General features: G+C 33.0%; 2 long non-coding RNA genes across 2 annotated transcripts; one reads left to right on the forward strand and one right to left on the reverse strand.

The window, feature by feature from the left end:
- Positions 1-506: 506 nt before the first annotated feature.
- Positions 507-4,501, reverse strand: LOC127840880 (uncharacterized). Its single transcript, XR_008030614.1, has 4 exons — positions 4,471-4,501; positions 3,049-3,141; positions 1,187-1,454; positions 507-618 (listed from the first exon to the last, which is right to left on the reverse strand). It is a non-coding gene; the product is annotated as an uncharacterized LOC127840880 (long non-coding RNA).
- An 8,327-nt stretch (positions 4,502-12,828) lies between these two features.
- Positions 12,829-13,701, forward strand: LOC127841460 (uncharacterized). Its single transcript, XR_008030994.1, has 3 exons — positions 12,829-12,886; positions 13,165-13,266; positions 13,606-13,701. It is a non-coding gene; the product is annotated as an uncharacterized LOC127841460 (long non-coding RNA).
- The last annotated feature ends 2,254 nt before the right edge of the window (positions 13,702-15,955 follow it).

A 15,955-nucleotide genomic window follows, 5' to 3' on the forward strand; every position in this document is an offset into this window, starting at 1 on the left:
TGTCACACACCACTTGTTTCTGTGCCCAGTGAAATTTAGCTGGGGCATCCTTGTCCTTCAGACACATTTCTATTCTGAGTTATAATAAATACAAACAAATACAATATTGAATTGAGCTCTGCTCAAACATGTATCAAAACAATAACTCTGCACAAGACATTGAACACAGATAACAACTCCCGAAGAAAAAGTTATTAATCTTGTACTCTGCACTTCGGCCTTCTATCATCATATGTATGAAGTTTCATGTTAATCTCCCCAATACTACGTAAATTCTGCTCTGCACAAGGAGCGGGTCAGACTAATGGAAGGAATAGTGGAAAGACGGACGATGCGTTTACTATCAGCCTCCCTTCGGTGTCATGAAAACACTTAGCAAACTCTAATTTGTACGACAGATAATTACAAATGTGATATACAGAAACTTTAAATATTCCGCGAGTAAGACACAAAAGTAAACGATGGAAACTGTTTTGTGAGAGAGAAACACCACGTCAACAACACTATAAATATAAACTTTAATTCATGTATTTTCATTTAAGTTAATAAAGTCGTTGGTTCTCCGAAGAAGCTTTCCATCGACAACAACAGGTGTGTCAAAGACGTTGCGTTAGTAACCTGCAATTTATAATTGTCATGAATGACAAAAATCTGGAAACTAATATCACAATATATTACATATCATATAAACAAAATAAAATAATGTATTGTTGCCAATATGTATTAAATACATATGCCACGATCGCTTTAACTATCATAATATGCGATGTATAGAGAATGTACGTCATGAATTTTACTACCTGTTCCCATATAAACATACATCATTAGCCTTGAGACCGTGTTGTATAAAATCATTAGTATTTGACCGGACCGGTTAGCTCAGTTCGTAGATTGCTGTGTATGACTGCAATCCGAGGAACGTAACTTCGATTTCCAATCCAGTCACGCAAATTCTTATAACGTTTTATGGAAGGTCATTTTTGTACGACCATTATCCTCCTACCTCTGGTTTAAGTAGGGCAGCAGCCAGTTGCCGCATGTGAAGGTATAAAGAGTTAACCAGATTACAGAGGAAAATATTGATTAAGTAAATTGACTTCTTCACATTACTGCACTGCATTTGAATACGATGAAAACATCCAACCTTTAAACACAATATACGCACCCGTGGCAGATTCATACGTACCTCCGTCATTACCAAAGACAGCACACCCCTTTCGCCCACCAGTTATTGACGGGTTTCACGCAGCGTTCACCTAGGCGGCAATCCCAGTCTCTGTAGCAGGCGACAGAGGGAGGTGGTGCAAATCGACCACAACCCACACAGCAGGGACCGAAGTCCGACCCCGGAAAAAAAGTGCATGTGTCCGTCTTTGATGGACATTTTGCCCCGGCGAATCCCCCGCAAAAGGCGGGCGTTACACCATCTTTGTTCAGCGAAGGGGCTACACATTCTTTAAATATAATATAACATCTTGCTTAATGTGTAACATTCTTCATAAACACAATTTTAAATAAGTTTTGTATCATTTTAGAAATTTAAACGTTTGCTTTGTTAACTTATATAGATAAAACCTTTTTCACAAGACCGATCGAAGTAGTAAATCGTATTTATATTCGTCATCGACAAACACAACCATCGATTATTAGCATATCCACGAGCTTAATTAATTTACTGTTTGAAAGGGTAGACAAAGATGACCACGAAGTTATAATACATAATTTATCTTTAAATGTACTTTTCGTTTTCAGAACGCAAAATAACAGTAATATTATTTCAATATGTTGTTCTCCAAAATTGCTATTAAATAATTGAATGAAAAAAAGAATAAGTATTTGGCCATTACAATTATACTGAAATTGCAAATCGCTTAATGCTGCATATAATTTCTTATTGGAAATCATTTCATATAGTAAATGTGGCGTCACTACCTTCGTCTGATCTCTATGCGTATTTTTCAGCACACTTATCCGTTTTCATTCACTACGCTTTAGTCCGAGGAAGATTGACATTATTTTTTAACAACCAGTATTTCTTTCCTTTTTTAAAATAACAATTCTTGTTTTGACATCATGACGTTACAGTGATTTAAAGAATGTGTCCGCACAGGCTAATCAGGGACAACGTTTTCCGTCTTTACTTGTTTTTTGCTAAGAAGAAACTTTCTTGAAACGAAAAATATCATAACAGCGGACAATGTCGTCCCTGATTAGCCTGTGCTGACTTCACATGCTAATCTGGGGCGACACTTGACGCACATGCATTTAACCCCTTTTTCACAGAGCACGGCTCATATAGTTCATTTTTACTTCGCAATCTTGTATCTTATAGGATATCATATAGTAACCAATCATAGACGAGGCAAAAGAAGTATGTAACTTAAAGAAGGATTGTTTGGAATTATTTGCAGATTATTACCCACTTCCTTTGCTTAAATAACAAAACATAGCTAAAATATGTTTGGCTATGAGCATAGGTGATTTAAAATATATGCCAATATAACAAACGACAATATTTAGGACTTTACTTTTTTGGCAATTAGATACGTCTAAAATTTAAACAAATAAAAGGGATTTGCGGAAGAATTGCGGAGAAACATTATATAGGCAATCGTTACCGATGGTTATGTTTTTAAAACAACTAAATATTGTTTTTTTAATGTCCTGCATCTGTAATAATTATATAATTGAGCATGTTAAATTAGTAAGCATCTAAAGCATGGTGTAATCGCGGAAAATCGGAACAATGCCCAAACAAACGTGTTGTCGCAACGAAGTCAGCGACGATGTTTCTTGTAACATATAACAAACACGTACATTTTACATGTACGTTATGGTAGTTTCGCTTAGTCCCCTTTATTTATCCACATATTATATTTAGTAAAATACACCAAGACAATAATTGATGTCACCTGTGATACTGTGCTTTCCTATGTGCAAATGCACATTTAACTCAACAGAGCACAACACTTGCGACATAGAATGTTCTATGTCGTATCGGTACTTTATTTGTTATGATACAGATTATTAGAGCGTTTATGTCAATACCTTTTTTGCCAGGCCACGGATACCAAAGACAGGACACCGTTCCGCAGAACGTCACCAGGAGCAGAAATGAGGTTGCTGAGCACATCATTTTACCTACAAGTACAGAGTAGCCGAACCTTTTAGGACCCGTTGTTGTCTTCTAAAGTGTTCACCTTAACATGACGACAAGTCTTAGCTCAACACAAGAAGATTGCTACATACGTGAATTATTATTTTGTATCGTTTTAATTTCATTATTACAATATTCTACTATATAACTAAAAACTAAATACTAAATACTCTATACTATATATCATATGCCATATACTATGATATATATATAATATGTATTATATATTATATACTTTATACTTTATGCCACATGAATATATTATATACTATAACAGTTTCCATTAGATTTTTTCCACTACCAAATTTTAAAGTTAGTACATACTTAGATAGAGAAAGAAAAAAGTGTAAATGTCCAAATATTCTAGATACAGAGAAAAATCTACGCCATACAATACTCATCTGATTTGTCAGTCAAAGAAAAATAGCAAACAAATACATTTCATATATTCAGAAAAGAAAATGTGCGTTCTTGTCAAATGTTATTGTTGATATATAAGGACAAGTATCGACATTATCAAGAAGAAAAAGCCTCAATATAGTTCACCTTCTGTCGATTTTTTTACAATTAAAGGGGCCTTTTCACAGATTTTGGCATTTTTTAAACTTATTCATTAAATGCTTTATATTGATAAATGTAAACATTGGATCGTAAAAGCTCCAGTAAAAAATCAAGAAAAAAATTTAAAAAAGGAAAAGAACATTGCCCGGAGCAGGTTTCGAACCAGTGACCCCTGGAGTCCTGCCAGAGTCCTGAAGTAAAAACGCTTTAGCCTCCTGAGCTATTCCGCCGAGTTCACATTCGTTACGTATTTTATACCTTATATAAGCAATCTTCGTAGTTTTACAAAATTTAACGACAAAAACAGAACTCTCCAAATTATTCAATCGTTTCGCGTTGCAACGCTTTATAATTTGTAGGTTTTAAAATCGTCAAAAGAAGCATATACTGGCTATATTAGAGCATGGTTAATGTTCAGTATTACTGTTTCCTCACAAATATCATAACTAAAACGAAAATTTACGAATCTGAAACAACTTTTTTCCATTTTGTCAAAGCGTGAAAAGATCCCTTTAAAATGAACATTCAATGCACCTAGGTGAATTCACAAAAGATCGTGTTAGAATTGATATACCGATGACTACATTTAATATCATATTTTGTTGTCGAATAACCGACGATATGTAGTGAAGGTGCTTGATATTAAATAAAACGCTCTTTGCTCTTTACCCCTTCCTGTCGGTTATTCGACAGTAAACCAAGAGAACACGTCATTATTATACTATGTTTACTATGTTAGAATAAAGACTTACCTTGTTTTCTGTTCTTGAGAATCTGAGCTACTGCTAGAAATGTTTGAATGCAGGTGTTTATATACCATAAATAATGAATGATATTGTACACTTAATTTGGTATATAATCGGTTTTAAAGCTATATTTATTTATTTCCAGTATGTGCAAATGAATATTAAACCTTAAAGGCTCTTACGATAAATTTAGATTATGCATATAAAGCACATGTTTGCAGCATATGTGTACTCAAGAATTAAGAGATAATGTCTATTTTCAGTTAATCTAATAGCAGGTAACATTAAACTAATTCAACCCATAATACGTACCTTTTGCAATGTTAAGCGATATTATCGTTCTGCATGTGTTGCATTTCAAATGTCAAGTGATTGCGTCGTTTATCGAATAAATAATTGTCCGTTCAAATACAATCAGTAGCTCAGACTTACCTATTTAACAACAGTGCCAACGCCAGCCTTTCCTATTTAACAACAGTGCCGACGCAGCATCTGCATCATTTAGTGTGCTTATTTGAATATGAATATCAAACATAGATTTAAAAAACGTTCATGACTCATAAGTGTTTGCATGTTTGCATGTTGGTAAGCGCATGATGTGTCCAAAATTAACTCATAACCACATGTGTGCATGGACATTTGAATAATATTTCCTTCCTGAATAAATACATGCATAATACATGACGGTGATTTTAATGAACACAAGTTACAAATATAAATTAATACAATAATATTCGGATATCAGACCATCAGGTTACAGGGATTATTTGGATAGTAATTGTGGTCTTTTTCGGAATTGTTTTCACTAAAACAATATAAAATAACACCATTCCTCGTCGACAAGGCATATAAATACATAGATGTACACGTGTATTGATTATATCGACGCAGGCTGAAGATCTGTGAAGGCAGCCTCTACTTATACACAGACTTGTAAGAAAAATGCTATTTTGCTGTTCGATCGAAGGATTAGTAACATATGGTGCTTTCACACCACAGTTTTGGTGATAGGACTGTAAAATAATAATGTTTCACAACTATGTTAGTTGCTAATATAGTGATATTTGGTGTCATGAAGTAAGCAACTGTCCGTCTTTGACACTAGTTATTGTCAATTACAAGTTTATTATCCTGACAATGTCTGGGTATCTGTCAATTAACCATGTTAATAATCGATGTATCAGGAAATCAGATATGTGCATCATATTTGTATAATAAACATATGATTATTAGATCACAACTACAAACACTTGAAATCTGACACATGCAGCTATGTACGAAACGTTCAAAATACCAATGATTGATATTGACCCTACATTACGCTAATACATCGACAGAAATAGCAGATCTAGGTAAGATATTTTTATTTTGGAACTTCATTAACAGTTCCTGGATGAAGTTTTTAAGGTCGTATTAGTATGGTGCAAAGCACAAGTCGATATAAAGGGTATGACGAGGCAGACAAAGGGGGAACATAGAAACGCAAAGTTGGTGAGGCGGTCAATGCTGCTGAGACAGTATAATTTAGAACATATATTCATTTGCAAAGAAACAAGTATTCATCGTGTTAAATATATGTATTGATAATGTTCCAGCCCGTCGAGATACTGTACAGATTCCCGTCTTAAACTCTCAGACTTCCTGAGAAATAATGACCGCGCTCTGAGCTTGATTGATCTCTAAGTAGCCACAATCTTACCAGGGCCCGTATTCACCAAACAATTCTTAGACTTAAGTCTTAGAATAAAGAAAATTCTTTAAATTAGAATATTCAAGACTTTCTTTAATTTTTAGTCGAAAGTGGTATTAACCACCTCTATCTACATCATTATTCTTATAGAACATTTTGTGCATTACATAATCACCAGTGGTAGCTTGTATATATTCAAACACTGAACGCATTTTTCTTGGTTCACGGTCTATTCTTTATTCTTAAGTCTAAGAATTGTTTGGTGAATGTCGTTGGGAAGAACATAAGACCTCCTTAGAGATACTTAACAAGCATTGTGCTTGATTAAGCCAATACCGTCACACTCTTACCTGATGACGCGGGAAAGTATATCCTCAGACTTGGGCCTACACAGCTGTCGGAAGTCCTTGAAGGTGGACCACTTGTTACATGTCAACATATTTTGAGCTTCGATAGTATGCTGTTATCCGTCCTGGGAATGTTAATACTGAGAGAAAGATATCTACTTGAGTATGTCATTAGTAAAAAATGATCATCGGCGTTCTGTGGATACTAGTATTTTAACGTGTTTCAATTTTAGTGCAACGCAATTCCGTTTCTCTATACGTGTACAAAAGTATTACGGACTATAATGCAAAACCAACCTGGCACATTTATGAATTAAAATATATGTCAAAAATAAAACGCGCACAGCAAGCATAAAACTAAGTTGAATAAAGTAACACATGGGTAATTAAATTCACAGGGAATATCGAGCTGGTGCGAATATCTTTGTAGTATTAATTTCGAGCAAGCTCTTTCAATAAGAAACAACAGTAGAGTGACAGAAACGATGAAACGTTGACGACCAGCAGAAGTCAGACAGGAGCAAGCGTGATGAATACTACGATGTCACACTACGTATGTTCAAGCAAAGACTTACAGCTTATCCATCAATTACTTATCACTTACCTTAGAGTTGTTTAATTTTGTTTAGATGCACTGTGAAACCAAGACATAAATATCACATGCGTAGGATCAGGTAAATAATAGTATAGTTTTAAACAAATGGCCTTAAATAAGCAGTCAAATATTACGATGTATACGATGTCTGCCAAATAAAAAGTCAGGAAGTATACAGACACACAAATGAGGCAGTGTGGCCCCTTCAATAAACTAGCTCAGACTCTCAACTCCTAAACCTGGTTGGTAATTGTCTAGTTACGGTGATGCTCTCATCTTCCTTTAATGGTGTAAGACGGCATAATACAAAAGTTTATAATAAAATTACCACAGTCCTAGCAAATCTTTACATGATATAGAAATAAATATCAGGGTTATCTAATTGTGGAATATAGCTTTATTCAAATGTGGTATATGTACGTGAATAAATATGTATGTATGTATCTTATTAACAGTATTTGAGATATGAACATTTTGTGGTTTATTGAACGTTCTGTTTTACCACTTCGAATACCTTCTGGCACGATCTTACAACAATAAGATTATGTGTTATCCGTTTTACTCAGATAACGATTCTCTATTAAGACAAAAACATCACGCACATTTAAATATTCATTCTTTAAAGATCGATATGAGATTAATTTGAGCTCACTTCGTTTCGGAATCTTCAACAAAATCGTGGGAATATGCGATACTGTCACGATACTGTCACATATTAGCCTTTTGATTATTACAAGTATAGATATCTTAATACTTGACCACTTGACCATAAAAAGTGTTAAAAACTGGCATGAATGCAATGCAGGTCAATAATACTAAACATTTGAACGTTGAATATGAGTGCTTAGCGTAGACTTATAAGGTGTGCTTGCTTTGATGATATATGGTATTAACATAAGAGTTGGAGTGTACCGGATGTTAAGTAATAGCATAACTATTTTGTGGATTTTTGAGAGAAACAGCCGCTGTAAAGATAATGTCTTATTTGTTATTTAATACTTATACAATGTTATTTGTTGTTATATTTTAAGTCACGTGTGATAATTTGATAATATAAGTTTTATAAAATTATTAATACGAACGTGTGTACTTTCACAAACTATGAATTAATCAAAATCGTTGTGTTTTAGCTTACTATGATCTTACTTGCACATTAATTATTACCACATAGATTTGACAATCGTTTAGGACGATTTCGCAAGTAGATAACCAACACAAGTATTAATGCATCGTGATTAAGTTTGAAAACATTAAATTACGTGTTTAAAAGAACCAAGTAGATACGGACTAACCAACTTAATTTATTACTATGTCCAACTCCTCTAGAACCTATGCAATCAAATACATGTAATATACAAACTCCCAGACATGTAAATGAGTTATCATTGCTTCTTAGGATAAAGGCTGTGGAGTACAATGTCCGTTATTTATTTCATTTCTCTTGAAATAAACGGTAAGTAGACAAACATATTTATCTCTATTAATCGACACAACTCATTGCTATTGTTTTGTATTAAGGTATTATGGTTTACTTCAGCGGTTAATGATTTAAAATACCACAAAGACGGTTACATTTCTTTTTCAACTGATTGATGGTGATGTATTTTCATTTAGGTCAGTAAAGGGTCTGTTCATGCAATCGCATGTGCAGAAATGCAACGTTAATCGGAGGGATTATGCAATACTTCCCTTAGCAACGATTTTCGATGTAGATAGGTACACATTGGGAGTAATATAAAATTAAAAGTACTTCTTACGAGATGCAAAATGTATTTACCCACCTTAGTCATCATAATACTGACAGTCTCGATAATAGAAAAAAATTAAACAGAAATGGAATAACTGTTCTGGAGCTCTATGTCTGCATTCTTCGTACTGGCCGGCTAGTGCATTGTCTCTTGTACTGAGCATTTTACCAAACCACATACATTGTACTAAAGCATCATTGATTAACTTTATGATAAATAAACTAAATAAATTTTATGAAGTCTTACTTCTGCCTTTTTCGTTCTCACCGGGTTTCGAACGGTTGATTTTGCTAACGCTTAGATAAACCAGAACGCCGATGTAGTAACGTGTCGACATAACTTATACATCCAGGGCAAAGAATGTAAGAGTTAGTGTCGCGTTTACATAGGTTATGTTGGAGGGCGTAAGCAGTTAATCTGTCATAGTGTTGGGTTTCAAAAGGCTTAGTTCATTTGTATTTTCTCATGATGCTTGGTTAAGTAATCAATAACACGTTTCATTGTTAATAAAGGCCAAACAAAAATAAAACAGATCATATCTGGCAAGGGTGAAGATAACTTTTTTACAACAGATATCGGTGATCCTTAATATTTAATATGTCATAGCGTTGGAATTTCACAAAACATGAACTGCAGCAAATCATTATATCTTGTTTAACAAAAGTGGAAAATCCATTGCTTCAACGTCTTATCTGAAAAACCTGTTTAATCATAGTATTTAAATATTATTGTGACGTCATCCAATTGTCATACCTTAACCATAATTTTATATTGGACGGATGGCTCTCTAATAACACGCAAAAAACGCAATTATGAAAATACGCCGTTTTAACTGTTTAACTCAAACTGTTCATTAAGTTAAAATCCGCAATGTTTCGGCTATACGCACCTACGACCGGATAATATTTTACACGAAGGACAATTTAGTTTTCAGGTATTATATATTGCATAATTTATGTTCGTACATAATACATATTTTATCAAAGATCATACTCACGATTAATAAAATATTAAACTCAATACAAAATACCATGTGCATTTGACACTTTTTGGTAAAGGCTCTGTGTAAATCGAATGGATTTGAAGATCCTTGTCAATTTCTTAAACAGATCATTAATTTCTCAGTATATGCAGATCTGAACAAATTAACAATACTTGTCTGAAATATAAATATGTATTTCATGCCAAACAAAATATGTTTGCTCATTGTGATATGTGGAACACTGTGCATTATATATAAATCAATTATAAATATTACATTCATAAATGAGATTATTCATTAAAAGAACAATTATTCATCAATAAATAACATACAAACATTCATTACTTTAATATTTAACTTAATGGACAATTAAAAAGCAATTATGCTTTTTACCTATTCTGTACTTTTGTTAAAAGGTAATTTCCGGCGTAAATTGTCAGCTAAAAGGCGATGAACTTAAGTTTTGTTTCAGGACTTTGAAACCGTAAATACCAGATTCCGTTTGAAGGTTTAATTGCATATTAATTGATCAGCAAAATAAAATGCAACACATATGTGTGGTAACTTTCAAATAGCTGGCTGCTTCGTTGATTAAACATTTGGTATTAAATCTCATGGTTAATTAATAAGACGAACTCGAACATCAATTATCCTTTAATGTATATACACTATACAGGGAAACATCATGTGAACATTACGACCGTGACAAGTAAACTTATTGCATGCGACCTTCTGACACGCACACATGCACGGACTAACTCAATCATTTGGCTAATGTAACTGATGAATTGTTTAGCAATATTTTAATTTATGGTTAACGCCATGCTATTGCAATACTACATACATGTACATGTATTACATGTTTATAAGATACATTCTTCAAAAGTACTCGAGAGGAATAAAATAACTTTTATAACATGTATGAAAAATGAAGTAATTATGTTATTATTATTAAATTTACATTTCCACCAAGTGTTTGATTAATTGAATCAAAGTACTTTGAAAGTTCAATTGAGAATCAAGAAAATAAAAAATAAAATTATTGTTCGGATTATTAATATAAATAAGTGGTTGAGTTTCGTTATATTCTAAGCTTAATTTAAATATTGTAATGCGACATGATCTTAAGTCTTCAAACAGTCATTTCTAATGGTTATATCACAAGGGAAAAATAATGATATTAAAACATTTAAAAAAAGAACAACACGATGAAACGACATCACCAATTCATGGATTATTATTTTTTGTGTTTTGATATTAGTCCTAATGTCTTTCAAAGCTTTAATATATTTCGTTGCAAATTCGAAACATAAGACAACCTAAGTTAAGGTAACAATTTTAAATGAATGTAAAAACTAGCTATTGATGTTCAAATATGTATTGCTCATTAAAGATATTGAGAGTTTACTGTTGTTATTCAGGTTTTCGACGAGATTTTCATCGTATAGATTATTGTGTGATATACAACAATATTTCCGGCATGATATAAGTACAGAGTAAGCTGTATATGCCTACAAACCTTGAGTATTTGAGCTTGCTTAAAACAAGTCTTGAGTGTTCATTAAGTACAAGACGTATGCTTAATTAAAAGGGATCTAACGCTGACGCGTATTTTAATAATTTGCTACTAATAAGCTTATTTTGCATATACTCCTGGAACAGATGATCGCAAATTAGTTTCTTAATTTCTGGAAGGTCCAATTAATAAGTATACGGATTTTAATACGGATTTAGGTGTACCCAATATTGTCGTAAAATATTTCCCGGTCTTTTGCTATAATCTGTATACAATGTTTATGATAATGTTCTGTTTTGAATAGTAGATGTTTCATACGTTTAAAGTTAATATAATTCCATTATTGTTTTAGTGTGTGATTTGAAAGACAAACATATAACCCACTGCATTTAATGTTACAAACCATTGTATTGTCATATATATTAATTACTATGTCTATACTCTTACACTAAAAGAGATTCATCGAGTTATGGCGGTTTAATGAAATTCGGACTCAATTCAATATTGAACGAAATGTTTCCGCTCATTTGAACTTATTTTAAACGCAAACGACAGGCGTGTGGTATATTCAAGGCAATTGCTCATGGTTTGGCGAACATGCAATGAAACGTGTAATAGTTTCAAATACAAATGTATGGATTAGATTCAAACCGGCAAAATAGTACGCCTGACTAAGAAAACTTACACAAAATATGTTCGTATATTGATGATCATCAACTTAAATCATACAGATAATAAAGCATGTATATTTTTTTAGCGGTCATTAAAACTAGACATAAGTGTTTAACCGATATAGAGCTTTAACTACCATTAACATTTCAAAATAATGACTGTTCGCGATTCAACGGTAGCTTTTTGTAGTCACGGGGTCGATCAAAAGATCATGAATATTTTTTACTTGAGCTTTAAAATTATTTTAAATATCGGAGTTTTATTTGTATAAAAATAAAGAATATTAACAAAAGAAGAATATTTGTCCCGTAACAAGATTTCATAATGTGTATGTATTGAAGCATTTTATCTCAACACCAGTGAGTTTGATGTTGCAAAGATACAATCTTGTCTTAAGCTATGGAATTTGCCATCGGTTCAAAACTAACATTTATTCAATACGAAGACAGTGTTTATCACTTCGCTATGACATAAACACTTTCAATTAAGTTTTCAATATACGGTTTGTATCGGCATTCTAAAGTTTCCCCGCCATATTAAATTAGGACTAAATGAGTATCTAAGTTAGGAAATCGCACCAATTGTTGGGGCATTAACTACAAAGTTCAACACAGTTATTCTAATAGATAACCATCATGTTACATATAAATATCTCACGATTGTGTTCGCAACTTACTGTTTTATGTTTCACAACTTGCATGTAGATTCAAACTAATCTACGCATTATAATTCAATTTAAATTTCAATGTTCACCCAGTCTAGAATTAGATTATCAATGTTTGTAATTTGTTTCCAAAATATTTTAAAAACTTGCAGAGTTCGGAAGAGGGATGCGGCGACATTTGTTGATTTCGCTTGTGTTTGGATTCATAGTAAGTCAACAAGCAATTATTTCACGATCTCACTTTATTAATGTTTTCTACGTTAAACTCTATTTATTAAAGCTCAATTGCATCGCACCCCTTAATTTATGGATATACTTTCGAGGCCGTTCACTCGGTTTAACCAGTACTTGTCGGATCTTTTATGGAAAATGAGAACACTTCCAGAGTTAGGTTCGAACGCGAGACCTTTTGATCGATTAGATACAACATATCCAATAATCCACCGCGACCTGTAAAGTGATTATATACAACATTTGTTCATTCAGATCAGCGTAGAGTCTGTTCCAGCAATCGTATGTGCAGGAAGACAGTGCTTCGTAGATAAATTATGTAATACTACTATTTACAACGACTGCGGGTGTAAAAAGGTACACGTTTTAACTAAATACAAATGATAACATTTTCTTCTTAATACATTCAAGTTGTAATAATCGAACATATTCACATAAATACTAAAGCATTTATGGAAACAATATAATACGTAAACGTTATACAGATGTTTTAAAGACTTATTTCCGATTCGCACAGGCTTGTAGGTGGGTTGATAACAAGCCAACGCATCAACACAACAGAACTACCAAATAATACGAAACTTTCAAAATCTGGAGTTCTCGCATGAATTAGGTCGATGCTTGACTTATGCAAACTTGACGAATACCATTTGCACTTATTGTGGTCAGTGTTGTTATCATTTCTTTTTAATTTAGGGCTATAGATTTTCGAATGGATTAAATGATACATGCGTTGACCAGGACGAATGCTTTCATCACATACACGACCCTTGCGGTCACAGAGGACGTTGCATCAACACAGATGCTACTTACATGTAGGTACAATTTACTATTGTTGTGTACAAAACGAAGCAATTTATCTTAAATTATAAAACTTCTTTGAGCAAAATGATGTGATAAAAACACGTTGATGATGTCGTGATTGTGTACATCGCCGATGCAACAAAAATGTGGAGTCCCAAACATATTAAGTTGCAAAGAGTCTAAATATTACAATCATATTATAAACACCTACGTAGGAGTTTCAGTAATTTTAACAACTTCTTAGTATACTTCCGATCGTTAGGTAATGTAAACATACCTTCTAAAAAACCCTTAAATTAGCCTTAAATCTCGAACCTTTTAACTCATTAAGTCGGAAATATTTATTGCGTCCCATTAACAAAACATTCTGTGATGGTTTGACGTACCTGGCAAAAGTTTCGATATTATGTACGTATACCGCATGTACGCGAACACTGAATTATCTGTTACATTTGCTAATTCGTATTTTAAAAGCTAGTACATCTTAAATACAATACAGTTTTGTATCAGAATTTTGTTTTTTGTTTGTTCAGTAGCAATACTGATTAGCTTCATTATTTTTTAAGATTGTTAATTGGATAGATTGCTTTATTGGTTACATATTTACTTTATTTGTCAATTACTAGATTAAACAGGATTTGTTTACTTAATTGTTCGTTTAAAACGCGTGTTTCCCGAATTACAATTCCGTTAGAAAATTGCATTATATTTTAACACGCGTCGTTTTTAGATTTATAGTGGAATACTTGTTTTTCACTTTAAAATGTGGAACATATAGTCGAAATACATTCATTTATTGGCAAGGCATGCATACAAATAATGTACGTATTGCACTAACTTTGAACTTCTATTGTGATAAGTTATAACTACTGGGTGCTGTTATGTCACATGAACTATGCTTTTGAAAAGTTTTTTTTAGACCAAATTGAATTAAGGCCACGTCGTTTTATCGCAAAGTGAAATAATTACGTTGCCAGTAAACTAAGTGCAGGCACTTTGCTACATTGAAAATTAAATATAGTTATATAGTAATACTATTATTATTTCATATTTACATGATGTACTAACGCAAAAATGTTCACAGTTTCAGTTTGATAACTGATAATCGTATTGTAAAATCATCGTGTATACGTTCATGGTGGTTGGGTAAATATGACTTCTAGAGTGTTCAAAATGGGTAACTTTATCAACAAATAGCAAACCGACTTGGCAGGCATGGGGAAATGTGACAAACAAGTCATGTTACGAGTTTTCACAAGCATTTTCTTTGATTTGATCCTGTGACTTAGATGTGTTAGCACACTCGAACTCGGTCGAGATATTAACAATCTGAGACAGTTACATTAGAGAAAAAAGGTGCCTTAAGGGACGTTCACAACATTTTACTTATAAATAAAAAAGAAACATTGCAAAACCTCTGATTGTCATTTTTCCAACGGAATGGAACAGTTTGTTTTAAAACACTGCATATACATCATTAGAAGCAATATTTTGATTCAGTACCATGAACAGTGTTAAAGAGGTGATGTTATGAGTAATTAACAAGCTTTATCTTAAATTTGACCAATTTACTTATTGTCTTCACACACTCGAACTAGTTTCGAACGAGGAGGAGAAAATATCAAGACTTCAAAGAATTTAAGTTTTTCGCGAGAAAATTGTTGTAAACACACGGCCAACAAATAACGACGGAAACAAGGCGATCATAACAATTCCCGTTAGCATGTTATATATAATCTCATTTTAAGATCGTCATTTCAGTTCAAGTTTGTTATGCAAAATACTATTTTACCTAACCCAAGCACTTGTTGAACTATGTTTGAAATATTAAATGATAATAATAGCTTATCAAGTGACGAACCTTTATCGTAACTCTATATTATGACATTTGCGGATGCCAGTGTCTGGAAGGCTGGGAATAAAACAGCTATCGTTGTTCGAATAATGTTACGGACCATCCAAGGTGCATGCCTGGGTACAAGGGCAACCTCTGTCAAATAGCAGAGTGTGGACGACATGGGTTTCCTGAAACAAAAGGGATCGGCGAAGAATATGAGTAAGAACTGAACATACATCGATTCTAACATACATGTCTCCACAGTACTAGAAATTACAGTATAACTCGCATTGCGTTTTCGTTACCTGCTAAAAGTTGGTATCACTAATATCAAATTGTATATTGTTATTACTACTATTGAACGCATCTTTTTTTTGCTATATAATTTCAATGTTAGTCACGGAA

Source organism: Dreissena polymorpha, chromosome 8 (genome assembly GCF_020536995.1).
Source record: "Dreissena polymorpha isolate Duluth1 chromosome 8, UMN_Dpol_1.0, whole genome shotgun sequence".
NCBI lineage: Eukaryota > Metazoa > Mollusca > Bivalvia > Myida > Dreissenidae > Dreissena > Dreissena polymorpha.